Source organism: Cucumis melo, chromosome 9, assembly GCF_025177605.1.
Source record: "Cucumis melo cultivar AY chromosome 9, USDA_Cmelo_AY_1.0, whole genome shotgun sequence".
NCBI classification, from domain to species: Eukaryota; Viridiplantae; Streptophyta; class Magnoliopsida; order Cucurbitales; family Cucurbitaceae; genus Cucumis; species Cucumis melo.
Window position 1 is genome coordinate 9,982,004 of NC_066865.1, and position 26,158 is coordinate 10,008,161.

General features: G+C 29.5%; 1 long non-coding RNA gene across 1 annotated transcript; it reads left to right on the top strand.

Moving 5' to 3' along the window:
- Nucleotides 1-6,010: 6,010 nt before the first annotated feature.
- On the top strand, nucleotides 6,011-6,848 carry LOC127150823 (uncharacterized). The gene is made up of 2 exons (XR_007823413.1): nucleotides 6,011-6,203; nucleotides 6,344-6,848. It is a non-coding gene; the product is annotated as an uncharacterized LOC127150823 (long non-coding RNA).
- Nucleotides 6,849-26,158: the final 19,310 nt, after the last annotated feature.

Below are 26,158 nucleotides of genomic sequence, written 5' to 3' on the forward strand. Positions count from 1 at the left end.
GAAAAGAAGAGGAATTGGTGAGTGTGAAACAGTGAGGATTTAAAATTCAATTGTGGATGAAAATGTGATGTTACAAAATTAAAGAAGAAAAAAAAAAAAAAAGGAAAGAAAAGAAAAGAAGAAAAAGGCTTTGGTTTTTGTTTCCTTTTTGGTTGTTTTTTTGACTTTTGTGGCCAAAGCCATCTGTCCATGCAACCCCGCAGTTGACTTCACTTTATAACACACACATCATTAAATTATTATTATCAACTAAAAATAATTATGTATTACAATCTAAAAATGGTTTAGATCATGATACACGATTATATAGTTTATTTTATGATGAAAAAAAATGTTTTAAAATTTAAATGATAAAACGATAGACACAAACGATCGTATAATATAAGCTTCTACTGTAATCTAAATAATGATTTAGATTATGATATACGATCGTCTAGTTCATTTTAAATGATGGAGAAAAAGACTTCAAAACGATCGTACAATAAACTCTAAACAATGATGAGAAAGTTTCAAACATAAATAATCGCAAAATATAATATTCATTTAAACGATCATGTATTACAGTCTAATAATGGTTTAGATCATCATGATACATGATCGTGTAGTTCATTTTAAACGATGAGAAAAAATGCTTCAAATTTAAATATTAGAAAAAAACTTTAAATTTAAACGATAAGATAAAATACTCTAAATGATAGTGAGAAAATTTTAAACATAAACAACCAACAATCGTGTAATGTAATATTCTTCTAAATGATTGTGTATGGGCATATATCCAATTTATGGAAAAATAATTGGATTTTATAGATTTTTCTTATTATGTTATACGAGTTGTAAATATTTAAAAATTTATTATATGTATGTAAATTAGCGTAATAATAAAATACTAAACTAATTTTATTCTATAGAGACAAACAAATAATGGAATGGAATGCCTCTTTTGGCTAAAAAATGAGAAAGTATCTAATGCTATATTTTCCTTCTACATAATGGTTATGATAGAAAGGAAAAGTTTTTTTGTTTTAGACAGCCTTTAGATCTTTCAAAATAAAGAGTTCTATCAAAAGGAGACTCTATATTTTCGGTATTTTTAAATGCCTTTGATAGTAAATTTAAATTTTGAATATTGATTTACAGCTTAATTAATATACTCTAAACACTAAATTATAAAAAATGTTAGTTTGTATTAAAAAATATCTTTAAATTTTTTAAAAAAATTTAAATGTTCTTTAAACTTAAAAAAAAAAGTTAAAAAATATATTTATCGTTAGTTTTGAATGAATATCGTTGAAATTTTATTTTATAAATACAATTGAATTATTGAGAAGTTTTATAAATATCCTTAAAACTAAAAAAAAATTTGAGAAATACTTTAATTTATCTAATTTTTACACTAAATTTCTTAATATTCAAAATCAAAACCAAAATTTTAAGTTAAAACATAGAATCCCATAAAATCTCACCAATTTCGAAATAAAAATTTCTACTTAAAATATTCTAAAACAATAAATTCAAAAGAAAAATGTATTTGACTATTAACACACACTCAATTATTAACATACAATTTCGTTAAAACATTTATATCCTAAAATTTCTAGCTACTTCTATTATTCTTTTTATTCTTATTATAGTCAATATACCTTACTAAAGTGTGCCGCTTTATTTATTTATATTGAAAAACAGAAAGGAGAAAAAAGAAGAGAAATAAGACGGTATTAACATATTTGTGCTATATAACAACAAGAGTATTTCTTTAACTCTTTTTTAATAAGAGTTTTAAGTATATTTTTTTTAACTTTTAAAAGTTTTAGAGTATTTTCAAAATTTTAATGTCGGTTATTGTTTTAGTATGTTTTAAGGGAAAATTTTTATTTAAAATATTGTAAGATTTTCTAGAATTTTATGTTTTGACTTAAAATTTAGGTTTTTTATTTTAATTGGTGAGAAAATTTATGTAAAATTTGAATCAATCAGAGCATTTTTAAATATAATTTTTAGTTTAAAGGTATTTATAATTTTCAATTGATTTATTGGTATTTTTTAAACCAAATTTAACAATTTTCATCCAATACTAGGTTGTAATATTTTTGAAGCATTTTTAAGTTTGAGTGTATTTTAAACTTTTAAGGATATTTTTCTAACCGAACTACAAAGTTGAATGCATTTTTTTTTATAATTTAAGCTCTAGGTAGATAACAAAAATATTAGTGGTTTAATATTTAGTTGAATCTAAAGTGTTTTGAATTAATTAGCATGTTTTATTTTACCCTTTTTGAATATTATTTACTTTATAATAATACATTACTATGAAATAGATGTTTTAAATTTAACAAAAAGGTAACAACATGAGTATGTAAACATGTAATAATATATTTGTTTATATTTTAAAAATTAAAAAATACTCATATTTTTTGTTTTCTCAATTTCCATTATTTGAGTCAAATGATTTAAAACAAACTTAACAAGCAATTTGGTTGAGTTTGAAAGACTATAATTTGAATTATATATAAACAAATTAAAATTCCACCAAATCTCCCAATTATTTTATTTTATTATTCATCTCTAAACTTTGCATTAAACTTTGTTATTAGAAAACACTCAGACACTGATGGGCTTAATGCCACATGTAACAAGTTGGATTTTAGATTATAAATAGAGTCAATAAATCTATTAAAAGATTAAGCAACATTAAATAGAGACATTTTCTTTTATTTTATTTAAAAGTGTGAAATTAAAATAGAATAAATATGAAAATTTGGTGAGATATATAATTAGAGTTTGTAGTGAATAATCAAACTCACATGGTTTGTTGGATTGGAAAATGCCACAAATGTCTTCAAAGCACACTACCACCAAATAATTGACTTCCAACATTATTGCATACTAATAATATTTTCCATATCAAAACCTCAAATATATTTGTTTTATATAAGAAAATATTAATGAAATGAAGAGCTAGCGTTTGGAGATCAAACTTTTCAATGTAATTGATAATGCTATATACTGTTTTTTCTTCTTTTCTATATACATTCTCATACCTATTTTTATTCCTATCAACTCGATCCATATTCTTTTGTTGATTAAATAATAATAAAAAGCACAAAGCAATAAAATATATCATTTATAAGTAATTAATAAGCATTCAAGTTTAAAATATTTATTTGAATTTTATTTTTGATTGATTTTTCAAAATTATTCATTGACACACTATTTTATTGATATAATAATATCAAAATTTATGTTAAATCCAAATAATTGTATTACAATTTCAAAATTACGCTATTTTCTTGCCTCACTACTCAGTATTCTATGATAAAAAAGAGACCACAAAATTACAGAAAGATTTGAAAAGTCTCATTTCTTTGTAATTTTAATTTCGTCCTTTTCTCATTACCTATTCTTAATATTATAAATAACTAAATCAAAAGGAATAAAACATAAACCATTTTTCTCCTAATAAAACAATAATATTAATATTTATTTATTCCTATGGTGGGTTTATTTTTAAAAGATCAATCTTGTGGATTTTGTTGACTTTTATAGGAGAGCTATGATATTTTTCTTTTTAAATTCTTATTTTTACCTAATTGGTTATTGTTTTTAGAAGGAAAAAAAAAAAAAAAGCACAAACTTACAAAATGGGAAATCAATAGTATTTGCAAGTGGGGCAGCCAATGGAAGAAGCTAGTGGCCAACTTTTGTTTGATTTTTGTGTAATGAAAGTTAAATTTTACTTTGCTCATGTTGCCAACTTGGCCTATTTCATTAATTAATTAATTTGTTTATTTGTTTGTAATTATTATTTTTTTTATAAAAGAGTGATATTTAATGTTCTTTTTTTTTTTTGTTAAAAGCCAATTGGAAAACTTTGTGTATGATTTTATTTAAGTTACTATTGAATATCTTTTTGTCATTTGTGGTGATTGTAGTCATCCATATCCTTCTATCTTTGAAATTTTAAGATTACATGTTATATTATTTCCACTAATTTAATTTGTCTTTACTTGTTTTTAATCAATGATTTTTTCAAACCATTATAAAAAGCATTTTTAATATATTTTCAAAAAAAATAATTTTTTTTTGAAAAAAGTAGTTAACTTGAAAAAGTTTTTTAAATTTGACCAAATTGAAAAAAACAATCTATTCCCTAAAGAAATTATAAATTTTATTAATGATTTATAATCTTTTACTTTAGCATACATTGCAATTGATTTTATGTGTTTTTTTCTCTCTCACTTCAATCTATTCTATTATTATTATCAAAAATTGGAAATTTATCAAAGAAATAAACATACTGCACTTCAATCTATGATCTTCGAGTAATATTACATTTTTATTATTTCTTCACCATAAAATTGAAAAGTAAAGATAAAAAGTCAAATATTTTATTACATCAAATTTGACAACATAAATCTTGTACAATAGAAGTACACAAGTTATATATATATTTATAATTTTATTCGATTCTTAAATAGTACTTTACTATGTCAAATCTGATAGTTTAATTTTGTAATATTAAAACAAAAAGAATGTGATTTTTCTTCACAATTTAATTTGGTCAGTGTTTTAAATGACCAGTTGAATGATAACTTTCAACCTATATTTCCTATTTATTAATGGATTATTATGTGAATTCACTATGAATTTCATATCAAACAATTAATCTAAATCTATATACTTGAAAAAAACTCTTTTTTAGTTGAAATCATTTTTCTGTTTATATATTCCGAGAATCATGCAGATTTGATGAAATTATGAATTTAAGCTTCCAACAAAAAATTAAGCTTTTTTAAAATCAAACAAGCAAGCTTATATGAGTGATAGGATATATCAAATCACTATCATATCATTAAATATTAACTCGACTAATGTATTGCCTAAGTAACACATTGAATGCGGTTAAATTTTTTTAAAAGAATAATAAAATTTTTTCAAAGTAAGTAATAAATTCTAAGTAGGATGAATATTCACACATCAACAACTTGGGAATATATGTTTTAAAATAAACATTTGTATTTTCTAAACACACATATATATATATATATATATGAATGTTAATTAAAATGAAATGAGGATATCCTTAATTATTACACAATTTAGAAGAAGCATAAACATAGAAGGGTGAGGAGGAATCAAGTACAGGCGTCCGCAGGCTAAGAATTAGTAGACAGTGTAAGATTACGTCATTGGTGTCGTGAGAAATAAGGAGATAGTGAAGGAGTGGTAGTAGGGAGTTATGTGGTCTACCACCTTCTACTTATCTCTTCCTTTTCCTATATTTGTTTCCTTAAACCTTTTTTGCTCCCTAACCCAAAACTTCCCTTCCTAACTTCAAATCGCTTCCTTTTTATATTTTCTTTTTTCTTTTTATTTAACTATCTTATCTAAATAAATAATATCCAATCAAACCTTTTATTTGCTACACCTACAATAATTTAATATTTAAGTTAATACACTTACAAAACTAATTCAATCATCAAAATAATACACTCGACACTATTTCCAAATCCTTTTTGGAGTAGCTTTTTATAGAGATTTTTAATTATTATCTTTTAATTAAAAAAAAAAAAAAAAAGAAAGAAGGCTAATCTTTATATATATATATATATATATATATATATATATATATATATATATATATATATTCTTTATTCTGTTGTGGTCTGTTTATCATTGACTTGGACTAATGTTGAATCCATTCAAAGCATCAGATTTTTCTTTGTGGAAAATAGCTCACAAGTTGGGATTGTTGTTCTTTTATTTATTTAAAGTTCTAATCTTTGAATAATAGAAACTGCATGTCTCCATTGATTAGGGAGTTTAAATTTCTTTCTTTTTCTTAAGTCAAAATATATCTTACCGATTTAAGATTAAGAAAAATATTAAGTTAATTTACAAATTTAATTTCTAAAATTTTCTAGGTTTATTCCATTTCTAGAATATCATTATTATCATGTTTCATAATTTCGTGAAATAAAAAGTAACAATCCAAAATTTTCATAACCAAGCTGGGATCATTACTAATTTAATTATGTTTAAAAGCAAGCAGTTTCTGTATGGTTAGTAAGAGACCACTACTACTTGTTGTGATCCTATAGGAATACACATTGATCATAAAGGGAACCTAAAGATACATTTACTAGTCAATCAATTATCAATGTCAATCTAAAGGTGGTGATGCCGAGGGACATCGTACATGCAAGGTACACTAGCCTAATAGCTTGTGAAAAAATTGACAAATTATTTAAGAGGTTTGAAAATGGGTTTTTAACATTGAGGGCAGAATGGTAATTATGCCTAATGGCATTTTTGCAAATATATCAATCTTCTTCTTTTCTATTAGGTTAATGTGTGAAGAACAAAAAAGGAGAAAAATTGAGAGAGGGGCAGCCGACAGTCAAACACGAAGAGAAAGAGAGAGAGTTCCGACAGTGCTCCTTGTTCGACGTTCAAAGAGAAGCTTGATGGTGCCATTCTTCGGTCATCACAACGACGGGCAGCGTTGGCGTGGGTTGGGCAGAGTTTGGGCATCAATTTTTTGGGGGGTTTTGGGTCACGCTTGACAGGTAGTGACGACACACTTCGATGGCTCGTGCAACATTATTTTTTGGACAGTTTGAGTACCGTTTTGGGTCAGTTCGAGGGGTTTGGGTCTCATTTCAGGGGGTATCCACGGGTATCTCATATCCTTAGCATTTGGGTTGACGGTATAGTTGGATTTGCTTGTTTTAATTACAGATTATTGATCTTGTTGATTTTTGTAATTGTTTCTTGAATTTTGTTCTCAATAAAATCTTTCCAAGCTGGTTCTCAAAGTGGGTGTAGACCAAATTGGTCGAACCACTATATATCGTTGTGTTCTCTTTGCTTCTTTATTGCATTTGTGGATTCTATCTGAATTGTGCTTTCTGGATTATTACGTTCTATTTTAGCTTCACACTTTGAATTAGAGCGAAAAACATAACAAGTGGTATCAGAGAGCTCCATTCGATCCAAAAGAGATTTGGGTTTTGAGTAGTAGTTTGTAGTTGATATATCTTGGTTAATTTTTCTTTTTGTAAAGATAGCTTCGACGTGGTTTGAAGTGTCTAAGTTTAATGGGAATAGAGATTTCGCTCTATGGAGAAAAAAAGATTAGAGCTATTTTGGTTCAACATAAAGTAGCTAAAATCTTAGATGAAGAGAAACTTCCAGAAAATATTACAGAAAATGAAAAAATAGATATGGTTGAAATGGCCTATTCAACTATTCTTTTATATTTGTCAGATGAAGTTCTTAGGCTAGTGGATGAGGCTATTACTACAGGGGAGTTGTGGAAAAAGCTAGAGAGCATTTACTTAACAAAGTCCTTGCAAAATAAATTATATATAAAGGAGAAATTCTTTGGATATAAGATGGACCAAAGTAAAAGTTTAGAAGAGAACCTGGATAAATTTCAGAAGATTATAGTTGATCTCAATAACATTGGTGAGAAGATTTCGGATGAGAATCAAGCAGTGATTCTTTTAAATTCATCACCAGAAACATATCGAGAGGTTAAAGCTGCTATTAAATATGGCCGGGATTCATTGACCATGAGTATAGTGTTGGATGCTTTGAAGACTAGAAATCTCGAAATTAAGAAAGAATGCAAGGATGACGAGTTACTCATGGCCAGAGAGAGAAGTGAGAAAAAGAGCTGGAAAGGTAAAGAGAGGAGTTCTAGGTCGAAATCAAAGTGGAAATCTAGAAAGTGTTTCCTTGTCATAAAGGACACTTTAAGAAAACTTGTCCCTTGAACAAGAGCAAAGAAGCATTAATTAGTGAAGCGAATGTTACTGATGTGTATGATTCAACAGAGACTACTAATAGGTATGAGTCTGTAGAGGTCTTGATGGTGTCTCACAGAGATATAAAGGATGCTTGGATCATGGATTCAGGGTGCACATTTCACATGACCCCTCATCGGGATTTTCTGACTAACTTTTAAAAAGATGATGGGGGAAAAGTCTTATTGGGTGATAATGGTATCTGTGATGTAAAGGGAACTGGTTTAATTCAAATTGCAACATATGATGGGATGGTCAGAATACTTCTAATGTGAGGTATGTCCCAAAACTAAAATGTAATCTAATATCTCTTGGTGAATTAGATAGATCAGGTTATAGCATAAAATCTGAAAATAGAGTTATGAAAGTTACCAAAGGTTCTTTGGTTAAACTAAGGGGAACCTTGAGACATGGTCTATATGTGTAGGGAAGGTACTATAGTTTCAAGTAGTGCTGATATTGCGTCAGACAAAGTTACAGATATGTCTATGTTATGGCACAAAAGGCTAGTTCATGTGAGTGAAAGAGGCTTACAAGCACTTTCTCAACAAGGTTTGCTGGGAGGAGTTAAAAATGTTGAACTCCCATTTTGTGAACATTGTATAATGGGAAAGTCTACTAGAGTAGAGTCTGGGAAAAGGAAGCACACAACCAAAGGTATTTTGAATTATGTTCATTCAGATTTGTAAGGTCCTATGAATGGGCCTTCTATGGGAGGTTCAAGATACTTCATTTCTATCATTGACGATTTTTCAAAGAAAGAGTGGATGTATACATTGAAATAAAAGGATGAAGCTTTTGGAAAATTTCTTGAATGGAAGAAACAGGTTGAGAACCAAACAGGTAGAAAGGTTAAGTATCTGAGAACAGATAATGATTTAGAGTTTGTAAATAACAAATTCAACAACTTTTGCAAATCTAAGGGAATCACGAGGCATTTCACTGTTACGTACACTCCACAACAAAACGGTTTGGCTGAGAGGTTAAATAGAACTATCATGGAACGTACAAGGTGTCTCTTAACTAATGCTTCATTACCCTTGAAATTTTGGGGGGAAGCTGCCCGAACAGCATGTTATCTCATTAATAGAAGTCCTTCTACAACTTTAAACTTAAAGACTCCTCAGGATGTATGGGCAGGTAAAGCTCCAAGTTTAGATCATCTTAGAGTGTTCGGATGCACAACTTATGCTCATGTTAAAGATGGAAAGCTGAACAAGAGGGTACTAAAATGCATGTTTATTGGTTATCTTTAGGATGTAAAAGGTTATAAACTTTGGTGCTTGGAAAAGGGGATGAATAAATGCATTATCAGTAGAGATGTAACCTTTAATGATACAAAAATGCCTTATTGTGTCAAAGAGCAGCAGAAGTAACAGACATGTGATCATGTTGTGATAGAAGTCAGAATTGCTTCAAAGATATGACCATCAGTTGGCTCAGATGTATCTAGTGATCAGCCGCCACTAGTTTTAGAGACAGAAGATACACAACAGTCTGAATTTGATGATATACGGTCTCAACAGGAGAGGATTTTGATTGATGAGGGAGCTTTTATTGAAGAAAGCGCAAGTAACAATAACCTACAGAATTATCAGCTTACTCGTGCTAGAGCTTAGAGGGAAATACATGCTCCTATAAGGTATGGTTATGCTGACTTAGTTGCTTACACTCTTACTTGTGCAGCTGACAGTATTGAAACAAAGCCTCTTACTTTTAAAGAGGCAATTGTCTGATTCAAAGAAACAGTGGAAGAATGCTATAGAAGCAGAGTTGTTCTCTTTACAGAAGAATTTGATATGGTCGTTGGTTTCAAAGCCTCCTAATCAAAAACTCATTCAATCAAAGTGGATTTACAAAATCAAGCCAGGTATAGGAGGTGACAGTAAGCCTAGGTATAAGGCTAGGTTGGTAGCCAAGGGCTACACTCAGAAGGAGGGAGTTGACTTTCATGAGATTTTCTCTCCGGTGGTGAGGCATTCGTCCATTAGATTAATTTTAACTATTGATATTCACTTTAATATGTTTATTGAACAAATGGATGTCACCACAACATTCCTTCATGGAGAATTGGAGGAAGTGATTTACATGGCTCAACTTAAGGGCTATGAGGTGAAGGGTAAAGAACACAGGGTTTGTCGTCTTTACAAATCCATCTATGGACTAAAACAATCTCCAAGATAGTGGTATATCAGGTTTGATACTTTCATTCTAAGGTATGGATTCCACAGGAACTCATGATGTTTGTGTTTACTGGAAACCATCTCAGAAAGGTACGTACATCTATCTACTGTTATATGTAGATGATATGATACTAGTGTCTAACACTAGAAGAAATCTGACCTTTAATGTCGGTTTAAAACCGACATTAAAGGGCTTTAATGTCACTTGGCAACCGACATCTTTGTGAGCGTTATTAAAGGTCTTTAATGTCGGTTTGGCTTTAATGTTGGTTTAAAAACGACATAAAGGCCTCTTTAATGTCGGTTTAAAAACGACATTAAAGGTCTTTAATGTCAGTTTTCAACCGACATCTTTGATAGTGTTATTGAAGCCCTTTAATGTCGGTTTAAAACCGACATCTTTGATAGTGTTATTGAAGCCCTTTAATGTTGATTGGGCTATGATGTCATTTTAAAACCGACATTAAAGAGGGCAATAATGTCAGTTTAAAACCGACATTAAAGACGTTTTTGTCGATTTTTAGAAATTTATATTTATTTAATTTTTGTGTTATTGTCCATTTTTTATAAACCCACATTGAATCCATATAGATAAATATTTTTTCTCGCTCCAACAAATCAATAAAATTAATATTATTTTAGAAACTATAATATTTATCTTTTACATTTGTATACACAAAATGAAAACTTAATATTGTGTTTATATATACATTCTATAATAGTACATGAAACAAGATCCTAATACAAGACTTAATAAGAAATCCTAAACGTCTTCTCAGTCTTCAACCTTCAACAATTGCCTGACTATCTACACAATCGCTTAGCTTTCAATCTGATGACTTCAATCATTCTACAAGCAATATCAAAATAAACCATTTAATCTTTAGAATTCTAATAAGGTAACTTTGAAAACAAAATGTTGGATCCTAGCAACTTCAAGGCACTCAATATTTCAATGGTTAGAGCTAACCTTCCCTATGTTCACGAGTCAATATTATAGTTCACAAAAGCATAAATGAGTAAACAACAATCTCAATACATACCTGGTTCAACTATTTTGCAAATCGAGCGATGCCACAATGATTATATGCTTGTACAATTCACTAACAAGTAACGAACTTGTGAAGAGCTCTAATAAATGCTTCAAATATGTGAACTCAAGAAACAGTTGAGTAATAAGTTTGAAATGAAAGATTTAGGTGAACTAAAAAGGATCCTAGGCGTGGATGTAAAGAGAGATAGAGAGAAAGGTTTGTTAACCATTTTGTAGGAGAGTTATGTGATTAAACTGCTTGAAAAGTATAATATGTCTAGTAGCAAGGCGGTTTCAACACCCTTAGCATCTCATTTTAGAATTTCTTTGTCTCAATGTCCTATTACTGAACAAGAAAGGTTAGAGATGTCTAATATTCCATATTGTAATGTTGTTGGAAGTATTATGTATATGATGATTTGTACTAGGCCTGACTTGGGTTATGCTATAAGTATGATTAATAGGTTTATGTAAAATCCTAAGAAGGAACATTAGAAAGCTGTTAAATAGGTGTTACGATATTTGAAAGGTAGTGTCAGTGTGTCGTTGTGTTATAGCAGGGATTGTGATAAATCAACACTGTTGGAAGGTTTCACAGATGCAAATTATGCTGTAGATCTTGATAAAAGAAGATCCTTATCAAGTCACATTTTATGCTTGTATGGTAATGTTGTCAGTTGGAAAGTTAACCTACAACTAGTTGTTGCTTTGTTGACTACCGAGTCAAAATATATTTCTCCTGGTGAAGCAGTTAAGGAAGCAGTGTGGTTGAAAAGAATTGTTGGTGAGTTGTTATTGCAAGAGTTTATTCTTATCATCCATTGTGATAGCCAGAGTGCTATTCATCTTGCGAAGAATCAATCTCATCATGAACGATCTAAGCATATCGATGTCAAATTTTATTACACAAGAAACGTTATTACTTAGAAAGATGTTGAATTGGTCAAAGTTCATACAATTGAGAATTTGTCAGATATGTTAACTAAAGTTCTTTCAGCTCATAGGTTTAAATACCTATTAGATGAGCTGAATGTTAAATTTAAATGATAGGGAGTTTGGAGAATCAGTTTGGTGTCTTAAATAGTTTGTCAAGACGGAGATTTGTGAAAAAATTGACAAATTATTTAAGAGGTTTGAAAATCGCTTTTTAACATTGAGGGTAGAATGGTAATTATGCCTAATGGCATTTTTGCAAATATATCAATCTTCTTCTTTTCTATTAGGTTAATCTGTGAAGAACAAACAAAGAGAAAAATTGAGAGAGAGGAAGCTGATAGTCAAACACGAAGAGAAAGAGATAGAGTTCGGGCGGTGCTCCTTGTTCGACGTTCAAAGCGAAGCTTAACGGTGCCATTCTCTGGTCATCACAGCGACAGGTAGCGTCGGCATGAGTTGGGCAGAGTTTGGGCATTTATTTTTTGCGGGTTTTGGGTCACGGTCGACAGGTAGTGATGACACACTTCGACGGCTCGTGTATTGTTGTTTTTTTGATAGTTTTACCATTTTGGGTCAGTTCCGACGGGTTTGGGTCTCAGTTCAAAGGGTATCTGGGGGTATCTCATGTTCTTAGTATTTGGGTTGACGGTATAGTTTGATTTGCTTGTTTTAATTACAGATTGTTGATCTTGTTGATTTTTTGTAATCATTTCTTGAATTTTGCTCTCAATAAAATCCTTCCAAGCTGGTTCTCAAAGTGGATGTAGACCAAATTGGTCGAACCACTATATATCCTTGTGGTCTCTTTGCTTCTTTATTGCATATGTGGATTCTGTCTGAATTGTACTTTCTGGATTGTTACGTTCTGTTTTAGCTTCACACTTTGAATTAGAGTAGAAATCATAACATAGCTAAAGCTAATAACTACTATTGATACAAATAAACATAACATGCAAACTTCATCCAACAAACTCCATAATTACATGTCCAGTCAAATAAGTAAATAACACAATTTTAGTAAAACTTTCACATAAGTCTGTCAATGCATTTTAATTATGTGCAATCAATCAATCTATATAGTACAATTTTAATCTTACCTTAATATATTAAAATTCTTTGCAAAATTCCTTGATGAAAATTAAACCACACATTAACCTAAGCATAAGGAAAATAATTAAGCAAATATGAGCTTTACTTAACTATGTTTCCAAGGACAACAAGTTTCTCAAATTCAATTTCATACATCCAAGTTGTATATTTAAAAGATATTTAAATAATAATAGTGATAATAATTAAAATTTTTACTTAATATACTATTAATTATCCTTTACACCTTAGCTTAGCCTAATCCACTACCCTTCACAATTTAAGAAATTATTAGCTTTACCCTTGACCTTTGGCCAAAACACCACAATTCCACCTATCTAGGAATAAAATGTGAAATCCACGAACTAAAGCCAAGAGTTCTCCAAATGAGCTACAACACGAAGAAAAAACTTTGATTAATTAATCAAACAATAAACTTAATTTAGAGTCTCAATTAACTTTTAATAGGTACTAAAAACCCACACTAAAGACCCAAGACACTCACCTAACTCATCAAACTTAATCAAAATTGGTGAGCAACAACAACAGATGACAACAAACAATCGATTTGAGACGAGACTAGCGAAACAATGAAGAAGTAAGGGAGAGAGACGATAGTTGGGTACCTTTGGAGAAAAAGATGAATATAAATTAATAACAATCTTCGCCAAATCCCAAAATCTATATATCATCAATCGTTTGGAAAACATATGTGTTGGTCTACTAAACATCCAGCTTTCTCCGGTTACAACGCTAGTACTATAGCCATTAATCTTCATGCTTTCTAAATTTATTTGGGCTTACCTCTAGCCAATTCTTGATATTTTGTATCCCTTGCTTTTCGTTGTACTTGTTTTTTCTATATATTAATGAAGCGGGGATGATAAGGGTGCTAAGGGGGTGTCCACCTAGTGTAGATGTCTGGGTGCACCTACTGACCTAAAGTATCATTTTCAAAAAAAAAAATCTTTAATTAAATATACATACTAATTTATATGTACGTACTTAATTAATCCAACACATTGCATCAAATAAATTCTAACTTCCAATTCCAACTAATCTAATATCCATAATAATTTAATCATAAATTATTCAAACAACAAAATTACCTTAAATTTTTGGAGGTGTTAATGTAATGTTTCCAAAATTTTCAAAATTGTGAATCTCATCCATTCTATATTAGAAATGAAATTCACAAATATATTGTATTTAAAATTTTAAGACATATTGGATACAATCCACGACTAAAATATCAATATTAAAGGAAATATCGATATTTTAATTTTACAAAACTATCCTTGAGAATACATTAAAATTTCAACGTTGAGGGATATTTCTAAGAGTAATTGATAGATTAAAAGAATAATGTAAGAGTTGTTTTCAAATATTAGCAAGATTAAACAAAATATTTAAAAGAGAGAACAAACTTTTAAAAATTTACAGTAATTTTTATAAATTTAAAATAAACAAACATTTATATCAAAGAAAATAACGATATAATATATATATGATGAAAATATTAACCCACTCTTATTATAGTCTGTGTCATGGGGTGCATATTATTATAGTCTATGTTATTATAATCTACGTTTGGGATAAAGACTATTATAATATAAATTTTTCACTAATCTTTTTTGACATATATAAACTATATATGAAATGCACATTTTTCTTCAATTGATTTTATCAAACATAGTTAGTTATAATAGTTAATTATAATAATGTTTATTTAATAAATTTAGTTTCAAACTAAGTTTTTCACTATCGTCCGATAATTGGTGTAAGTACAAGGAATTGGACGTAGAAAGGGTCATTACAAGGAATTAGACATTTCGGTCAACAAATATAATTGCTAAAAAAAAGTAAAGTAGTAATACTTTCTTTTTAATTTAAAACAATAATTAGTGATAAAAAAAAAGATTGTCATTACATAAGTCAAGAAATTTTATTCATGATATGTCATGAGAGTATTGGGTTAATGGGAATTTATGACCGCTAGGTGAATATAAAATCACGTTTGACAATTTTGTAAAGATAAAAATGAAAATCAGACTATAGGAATGTTTAAATGCTATTTTAATTAACAGTGATAGATGAGAAATAGAGGAGTGAGGAATAGTAATAAAGGAGAAAGAGGAAAGTAAAGAATAGTAATAACGGAGAAATGAAGGAAAGAGTAGAATAGTCTTCATCTTATATGGGAGAAACCCATGCCCTAAGAAAATTATTCATTGTGCAGCCGACAAGAGAAACTAGTGAATCTGGTATTGAAGCGTGTACTGAAGCCCACGCATCCTCCCCTAGTAATGGTGTTGTTGCACAAATCGTTAACCCAAAGTTTGAGCAATGGGTTACGGTTCATCTGCTGCAATGACTTTACAATTCTATGAAGCCAACAATAGCCATCCAACTAATGAGCTTCAACAATGCAAAAGACTTGCGGGAAGCAACACAAATTTCTCTTGAATGACAAGTATAATTAGATTGTAGGTTTCATCTAGCCCCAAGAGATATCAAGGACCTACTGGAACATGACCACCAGCTTGACTAAGATTATCAGCATTTATTTATTTATTTTTTGCATAATTTGTACGTAATCTTCCATGGGAGAGTTACCTTTTCTGGTAGTTTGAAAAACTTGGCAGACGTAGTCTTCTTCTCCTCTTGGCTGAACTTCAAATAGATCTTGTGTGGCTTCCCACAAGCCCAAATATCGCCTACATTGTTAATCATTGTAGTTAATTTCTTAAAAAAAAAAAAACAAAACCCACACAGATCATGTTCATTGGCCGGCTATGAAAAGAGTTATTTGTTGTGTTAGTGGTACCGAACACTTTGGTCTCCACTCTCAACCAGCCAAACATCTTTTAGTAACTGCTTATTTTGTTGCCAATTGACCATCCAATAGTGATGATACTGTAAATCTTTAGGTGCTAATTGTGTCTTCTTCGGGCCTAATCTTGTTTCTTGATCATCAAAGAAACATATTGTCATCGTACGCTCAAGCACTGAATCTGAAAATCAAGCCTTAGCTCATGCTACTAATTCTGAAACAATATGGATTAATCAGCTTCTTTCTTAATTTGTTTGTTCTTCTTCCAAACCTATTCTATGGTGTGATATATAAGCGTAGAAGCCCTTGTTGTTAATCTTATTTTTTATGCCTAAACAAAGCAGATCGAGATAGATGTGCACTTTGTTTAGGACGAAATTGCTGGTGGAGTTCTTGAGGTTCGATATGTGCCATCATGCAATCAACTAGTTGATTGGCTTACTAAGTCTCTTACACACCCAATATTAGTATGTTTGCTCCAAACTGGGAGTAATTAGGTACCCACTCATTCCAGGGGAGTTCATCCACGTCAAAGTAGAATGCGACGGTAGTACCAGCTTAGCAATCCAATGTATCACCTCATAGAAACCCAGAAACTTCCATTAGGTAAAGTCTGTTATAAATTCCTCCAACCAATAACTGCCATTTGTACAATCTATGTAATATTTAGATTTATCAATTAGAGGGATTGTTTCTGTATAAAAAGGGACGTATTAACCCTAAATAATTCAGCCAATACACAGAAAATTTCACACGAATTATAGCATTTTCTTCAAAGAAAACAGATAAAATAAGTTAAGGAAAGTGGAAGTTAATAAAAGCAATTTGATCACGTGGGAATTGAGCCGAAAGAAGTGTGATATGTGGACGTAAGCAGGAGAGGAATCAGGAGTCAAAGATTCGCAATGTGATAACTTCAATCCGTGTTGGGTTTTAATTTTAATTGGATATTAAATTATGCTTCCCTTTGGTTGTATTTATTTAAAATGGTTGCCAGCGTGTGAACGGTTTGAACTTCAAAAGAAGTGGAAGACAGTGAGGAAAACAATGAGCTGCTTACGTGGCACACATATTCCTTTTTTCCTCTCTTTCTTTTCTTTTCTTTTCTTTTCTTTTCAACCTCCATATCATATCATATCATATGATTTCAATCAAATTAGGTTTTTTTATTTATTAATTTGGTTCAACTCATTTTGATTTTTTATTTTTAATCTTAAAGTTATTTAATAATCTATGTTATTTTTTAATCTTTTTTTAGTACAAGTTTATGCTTGATCTATTTGGTTGTACGTGGATTCTTCTTCCTTCATGTAATATATTCCTTTTTTTTATTTATTACTTTTGTTTAAAATGGCAAATTGCAATGTCTACTTCTAATCTAACTAATTACAACTTTAAACTTAGATTGTTAACTTCTTACGCGTATTAAAATTGGTGGGTGAGCTCTCAAATTTATAGGAGTGTTTGGAGCAACGTTAAGAAGTTAGTTATTATAGTCCATAATTATTATAGTTGAGTTATAATAGTTGGTGTTCTCTCAAATTTAGCAAAATTAGTTTGATAAATTTGTAAAAATGACAAAATTCAAGTCCAACCCACATTTGAAAAATGAAAAATTACAAAATTACCCACTAGAATTATCAACATTTTCACGCATCCTTTGATGTGTTGTTGATACATTTGATGTGCTGTTGATACACTCGATGTGTTGTTGATACACTCGATGTATTGTTGATACACTTGTTATGTTTTGATGATACACTCGATGAATTAAATAACACTTGATACACACCATTGATTTGATACACTTGATATGTTGTTAATACATTTGTTAAACTTTGCAAATACATTTAATCAATTAAAGACACTTGATGCACTAAGCACGATATATTACATTGTTGATACATTTGATTAGGTTTAATACACTTAATAAGTTTGATACACTTAATACACTATTGATAAACATTTTATATTTTCACCGTTACACTTGACAGATTTATTACACTTGTTGCAGTTCACATATTTGATACCCATGATGTACTGTTGGTACATTTCTATATCTACTGATACACTCGATTGATTAAAATACACTTGATACAGTTGAGGTTCTGATGATACACTTAATATATTTTACTAGCACACTTGGATACATATTATATGTTTGCTACACTAAGTTACATCATTCATATACTTAATAATACTACATTGAATTGCATAAAATTTGAAAAAAAAATGGAAACCGTGTAGTAAGTATATCAACCAACTAATACATATAATATAAGTACATCACAACACTAATATACAAAATTGATACAAAGTGGGAGAAAAAATAATGATTGTGGCCTTAAAAAGTGGGAGAAGAAATATAAGATGATTAGGACATTAAATATGGGAGAAGAAATAAGTTATTGAATGGTAGTTTGAGAATAATAGAATATTTAAGATGGAATGTATTTTAAAAAGTGAGAATGTTGTCATATTTGAAAGCAACCATTTGAAAGAAATTTGAAGAAAGAACTTAGATTTAGCAAAAAAAATGATGATTGAAAATCTGGATAAAAAATTGTAAAAAAAAAAAAGAGAAGGACATGAAGATGTCGAAAATAAAGATTGAGCGAATGATAGTTTTTTTTATTGTTTTTTTAGAGAACCTACAAAAAAAAAACCAACCGGAACACAGTGTTTGGGAAAAACAAACAATTTTTATTATTAGATTAATTTTTCGTTATGAATACAAATATGATATAGAAGTTTACAAAAAATAAGAAGAGAAAGTGGAAGATGAAGCATCAGAGGGAGATGATCGATAGAGAGAAGAATGTACGGGGCATTTTGGGAACAATAAAAAATTTAAAATAGAAAATATCTTCAAAATATTTTAGAGATTAAAATTTGCCATATTTGCAAAATTTGGAAAGTATGTGCCATAATTGCTAAACCTATTCTCGTAGTGCTACCAAATACAATTTCCCACAATAGTTTGTGTTTGGAATATAAATTATTTTAGTTTGGGTTATAGTATGTATTTGAAGGGTAAACTATTTTACTTCGAAAGGAAATAGTAAATAATTGTGTTAAAGAAAAAAAAGAATGTAAAATAGTAAATACGTTAATAAATAGTAAATATTGTAGCAGCGAGAACTTAGAAGAGTTTTGAAGTAATGTGATTTTAGCTAATTATGAGGTATTGATTATCCTAGCTTATTATGGTTGGGTTATATAACTTATAATAGTTTATATTGAGTTTGGGTTAAATATAATAGTATATATTTTATGTGTAAACTATTTTAATTTGATACGAAAATAGTAAATATAATCCTAGGATAGACCTTGCTCCAAACACCCTTGTAAGAGAAATTAAGCTCACAATTAATAATAAAAGTTACTCTCAAAACTTGTACAATTGTTATCATTCCTATGATAATAATAACCTATAGCTAATTGAGAACTTTTAAATAACATTTACTGTAGGAAGAGATGATTATTATAGTCTTAGATGACCCTTACCCCAAACAACCACTTAGGACTATAAAATAGTATCTACTGTAGCTAGAGATGGTTATTATAATTTTAGGATAATCCTTGCCTCAAATGCCTCTTAATTGAAATTAAGCTCACAAATAATAAGTTGAACTTTCAAATTTGTACCATTGGTATCGTTCCTACAATAATAAGATTTTGAGGGCATGTTTGGTAACGTTCTTATTTCCTGTTTTTTGTTTCTGCTTTCATTTTTTTCAAGAAACTAATGTGTCCGGTAACGTTTCTTGTTTCTCATTCTAAAAAAAAGTAGAAACGTTTCTCATTTTATAAGGAATTATTGGGGACAGAAAAATAAATAGTTTCTTTCATTCCGTTTCTCAATTATTTCTATTGGTTTCTTTTTTTTTTCTCAATTTATTTATATTTGTTTTCTTTTCTTTTTTCTCAATTATTTTATTGGTTTTCGTTTCATTTTTCTCAATTATTTTTCTATTGGTTTTTTTTCCTTTTTCATTTTCCTCCACGTGATTTTCTTTTTATTCCTCGTATTTCCATCGTCTTCCCAAAATAACCATCCTCTTCCTCTATCTCTCATCGTCTTCCTCTACATGTTGTCTTCCTCTTTACCACTCACCATCTTCCTCTGCAAGTCGGACTCTTCCTCTTTGTCAAATCCAAAGTTTTCGCTTGGTTCTTCCTCTTTGCGTGGATCTGGGTTTTCGTTGTAGGTTTTTCTCTAAAGTATCATAGGTAGTAGGATTAAAGGTTAACTTTTGTGTTGTTTCTTTCAATTTTAAATATTGAGGACATAATAACTTACTTTAAAATTAATATTATATTCTAGATGTCACAAAATATCGATGAGGTTGTTGAAATTGATGTATTAAGAAGTAAGTCGACATCATCTAAGAGAAATGGCCCGAGTGAGAGATGATATTGCCAATCAAATTTGGGCAACATTTGAAGGATATATATAATTTTATGTTTATGTTATTATTTTTATTTGTTCACTGGTACTTTTTTGTATTAAATGAATAAACTTTTGATAATTTTATTTTTTATGTTTAATGAAGGACATACATTTTTGTTTAATGTTTAATTGAATTAGAAGTGAATAAAATAACATAAATAAAATAAAAAATAAATCTCGAAAAAAAAATAAGGAAACAAGAAACAATTATAAAAAATATATTTTGTTTCTGATTTTTTTTTTTCGAGAAACAAGAAACAGAAACAGTTATCAAACACATTATTGTTTCTTGTTCTAAAAAGGAGGAAACATGAAATAGGAAACAAGAAACAGGAAACAAGGAATAAGAAACAAGAAATAGGAAACGAAAACGTTACCAAACGGGTCTTAAAAGTCCAACCTGAGCATTTGTATAAGTTGAAGGACTCAATTTTTAAAACCAAAACTTTAAGAATATTAGTGCAGCTATCTCTATTCTACTTTTTGTAATTTGTCCTTAAGAAACTATTAGTACCCTATTTTTTGTGGGTGGAATTATTATTGGAAAGGAAAATAGAATGGTATTGGGACATCAATTTTACATTACTTCTTTTCTTACATGTCTCCTTTTATAGATTCTTTTTCATGTTAAAATTTTGAGAATTGGCCTTTCGGAACAAAATATAAAGAGAAATTTGTACTTGATAACTATTTATAAGAAAGAAAAAGAAAATAATATCATTTATGTTGCAGTTAAAATTTAAATTTTATTGTGCATTTTATAAGTTAAAAGTATAAAAACAATATTTTTTATTTTGAAAAAACATATGAACATAAAATAAAAAGTTATTATTTTTGTCAGAAGAGAACAGTAACTTATTTTAATTAAAAAACAAATGCTAAATTAAACTTAGACGTTTGTAAAAATAACAAAAAAAAATTATGATAATAGGACTCATGTCACTACATTTTTTAAATTACAAAAGTAGTAAAATTAAAAGCAGATGATCCTTTGATAGTCATTTGATATATCTAATTATTTATCATATTTGTAATATAAAAAAAAAGTGCTAAAGACGGTTGTTTTCTAATTTTTTTTGTCATATGATGCAATTTCTCTTAAACGTATTAACCATCTTTTTAAGAAAAATATTGAGGTCTTTTAAAAAATATAATAAAGCAGCAAAATATTTACATTGTATAGAATAATTTTGAAAATAGAAAAAACACACAAGTCTACAATAAAAAATACCAAAAGTGCCTTGTCAACAACGTGCATAATATATTTGGTACGATCGTTTAGATTTGACTATTATTTGGTATACTATTGTTTAGATTTGGCCGTTTAGATTTTGGTAGACATATCTAAATATTTTTTTTTCAAGATTCTTTGATACTCTAACATTTAAAATTTGACTACATGATTGCTTAGGTTTGTTACACGATCGTTTACATTTGGGTAGCCAAATCGTTCCAAATTGAAACGATTTTTTTTTCTTGATCCTTTGGTACACGATCGTTTAGATTTGGTTACACGATCATTTAGATTTGGTTACACGATCGTTTAGATTTGGCTACACGATCTTTTAGATTTGACTACACGATCGTTTAGATTTGGTTAGATTATTTTTAGTACACAATGATTTAGATTTTGTTATTTTTGGTACACTATCATTTAGATTTGACTAGATTTAGGTTGCCAAATTTAAAGATGTTTTTTTAAAGATATTTTATATTTGGTACATGATCTTGAGCAACTAAATAACGATTTGAAAAAAAAAAATCGATCTTTTATATTTGATACACAATCTTATTTGATATACAATCTTGAACCAAATAACAGTTTAAAAAAAAAAAAGAAATACTGCAGAAAAAGAGAAGAAAGATGATGGAAAGAAAAAAAAATACAGATGAGGAAGAGAATAAAGACGATGAAAATGAAGGACAAACCTAAAATATTTTTTTAAAAAAGGCCAGATTTATGAACCTTTTCATTTTGTTACACGAGCCTAAACATTTTGTCGGTTTGTTATATTTATAAAAATTAACAAAAAAGTATTCTTGAATAAAAAAAATTAATAAATATATTAGTAATATTTAACCATTTCTTTAAAGAAAAAATATCAATTTGATAAAAAAAAAACTAATATATATATTAGTAACCTACAAATATTTTAGTGTTGTGAAATGGAGGAGCAATAAGTAACACAATAAAAAGACAGATATGAAGAACATATAATATAATAATAGAATTTATTAAATAATAAAGTAAAATAATAAATTATGAAATAAAGAAAATTTTATTCAAAATTTCCTATTATCTCCGAATCTCTTGGGTTCTCACCGATGTGTATTTATTCCAACAAACTACAGAATGTGACTAGTTATAGACAACTTGGGAGATAGGATGTGGCATGAATTGTAATCATATGACACATGGATATCTTGGCACAAGACACATAGCAAATAAGAGATAAGCAAAGACAGAAAGAGAAGAAGAAGAAATTGAGACCATCAAATCATTCCACTAACCCGTCCTTCGGACCACTTAGGGGCCGTTTGGGGGAAGGGTTGGGTTATTGGGGGTTAGTGTTATGATAAACCTAGTGTTAAGATAAACCTAAGATTATAATAAGATGTGTTTGGGGGAAGGGTTATGGAGGAAGTGTTATGATAAGATGTGTTTGGGGGAAGGGTTATGAAGGAAGTATTATGATAATGTTGTGAAGAAAGATTGAGGAAAAGTTGAAGAAGGGTTAAGAAGTGTTGAAGAAGGGTTGAGGAAGGGTTAAGGAGTTAAAACTAGGGTTACATAACCCTTCCCCCAAACGGGGGTTGGATTACATAACCCTAACCCCCCATAATCCAACCCTTCCCCCAAACGCCCCCTTAAAGATGCAGTAGGCCTTTTAGGACACTCAGCACAGACATTTACTATTATTATGATATATATATTACTCCTCGTTAGATGCCATTTATATATATATATATATATATATATATATATATATATATATATATATGTCTTCCTAAAACTTTATTAGAAAAAAATCCATTTGAAAAAAAAAAAACTTAGTGAAAGAAAAAGAGCATATATTTCATATAATCTATTACTCTTAAACAATATATTTACTCCCTCTCATGAAAACTTCACTTGAGATCTCTAAGTTGCCGCATTCCAATGTTGTGCACCAATTTTTCAAAGATTGTAGTAGGTAATGCCTTTCTAAATAAGTATATCAAGTTATCCCTTAAACAAATTTGTTTGTACAGTAATGTTGACATTTTCTTCAAGATTAGGAGTGTAAGAATGTTTTGTTCTATCTTTTTTAATATATCTTCCTTTCATTTTGGTTATATATGTTGTGTTTTCTTTCAAAGAAATTAGTTGAATAGTGATATTACTATTTTATGCTTTTATCATCTTTATCATCTCATGGATCATCAGGATTTTAGGGTAGAAGTTATTGTAATCTCTTCATAGAATGCAATGATATAAAAGTTCTTCTCCATGGTATTAAGTACACCACTACAAATACGAAATTCAATGACACAATAATATAGTAAAAATGAGGTTGGAAAGTGAAAGAAGTGTCATAAACATGAAAAATGTACATTTTTGCGGGAAAAAACACATTTTTGAACTTTAGTAATTACAACATATTTTAAATGTAGTTACTCATGGAAATACCTTGGTCTTTTAGTTTATTCTAAAAATATTTTTCAAGTTTGGTTATTAGTTCGCTCGTATTTGTTCATTTGGGCACCTTCGATAGTTGTCTTATATTTTGTTTCTTTGTAAAAACTAATGAGCTTCATTCTTATATTAAAAAAGTTCTTATTTATGCTTGTAACGGTTTTGTGGTAAAAATATAATTAGTTGATGATGAGAATCATGTGTCTAATGATAAGATTATGTGATAAAGTAATTTATCAAGACATGAATGTCAATAGACAATTTGCTTTTGTCACGCCCCCTCTAAAAGTCTCTCTATGCGACCAAGTGGAGGCGTCATCGCCTAGACATTCTATACGAGTATCTCCACGAGATAACACGTAGAATGCCTAATAAGAGAAAATAACACAACTAACTAACTAATATGTGAAAAATGAGAACTCAATTGAAAATAACGAAACTTCATTGATAATGCTTCAAGGAGTACATTTAACACTTGTACAAGTTTTCTTCAAAAGAAACTATATACAAACTCAAAACAACAATTTCACTCTTTCTCGCCTAGCTTCTACATTCAATGCGAGTTGATAGTGGCTACTACCAAAATGATGCGTTTCACGTATGGCACAATAGACAATCAAGGCTACAAGTTGAACATTAGATGTCTTTCGCTATCTGAGGGGATTAAAAAATAACATTTGAAAGGTTAGACGAAAATGTCTAGTGAGTGGGGTCGTTTATCAATACCTTTAATAAATCAAATCAGCCTTAATGCGTTATAAACTATTTTGCCAAATCATGCGATACAAATAATATAAGTTTCAACAGTAAAATATTGAGTCTAAAACTAACCATTTCAATCCGTTAGGCGATTCAACACAATTTAATTCTCATCATCAAACATTCATAAATCGTATGGAAATCATTTTTGGTAAATCATTCATAAATGTTTGTATTGCATAGAACACATTTCATCAAACTCATCATATCATCATAACGTAGAATCATTACGCACAGTTAATTACATCTTTGTATCCTTTCTCAGCTCAAGCGTTTACCACACTCTTTTGCCAAGTTGCAGCCATGCAAAGTAGTCTTAAAGCATTTAGCAAGTTCCCATCAATTCTATTATGCATAGCGCCTCTTCCAATACTAGATCACACAGCAAGCAAAAGGCATCCCATATACCAGATCACACAGCAAGTATGATACATTATATTCCAGATCACACAACAAGAATATAACATCTTATCCCAGATCACACAACAAGGATAAGGCATCTTATCCTAAAACACACAACAAGGTTAAGGCATCTTATCCCAGAACACAGAGCAAGGATAAGACATCCCATACTAGAACACACAAGTGTGAGGAAATTACATTTCATCACATAGGGTACATAAAATCATCTCATGTCATCTTTTCAGTTCATGTAAAATCCCATTCATTTATAAATCACATGTATTTGGAAAGAATAAGAGAAATATTGTAATTCAGGGTTTCAATGGAAATACGTTTAAAGATTTAAACACATTAGAAATCCTTTTATTTTTTAAAACATTTTAAAAACCACACACCATTAATAATCAACTATCTCTTCACTTAGCTCCTAAGCCAAGAGCTTCCTTGCAACTTCTTCCTAGATTCAAGTTTCTGAAAATCTCTGAAAATCTTGGAAATCCTCTTAATTCTTTCTTAACATAAACATAGTGTAAAAGTAGCTTCAAAATGACAAGATTTTATCTATTTATAAGCCTTTAAGGTGACATTTTCCATGCAGAAATGATAACTTCTACTCGATGGTGAGAATCAGCCAATGCCAGAATGCCACGTATCACTACCATTTCCTTATCCTGAATTTTGATTAGGCGAAAAAGTCAAATCAATCGCCGTCTTTTTTACACAAGGATGACATCACCATTTCCTGGTGAAGTAAACTCAAAACGCATAACAATTCCTCGCATCTCGTCGGATAGCAGTCTCATCACATAAACTGTTTTTGTTGCATGAAATCTTAACGCATAAGATAGAACACAATCATGGTCTTATTGCTTTAACATCTCATATATGTCATGAATAACGAAAAGATTATGTTAGAAAAGAAATAATAATGACAACGACAATTTATATGTATTATGACATTCAAAATGTCAATTTAATTTCATTGTTGA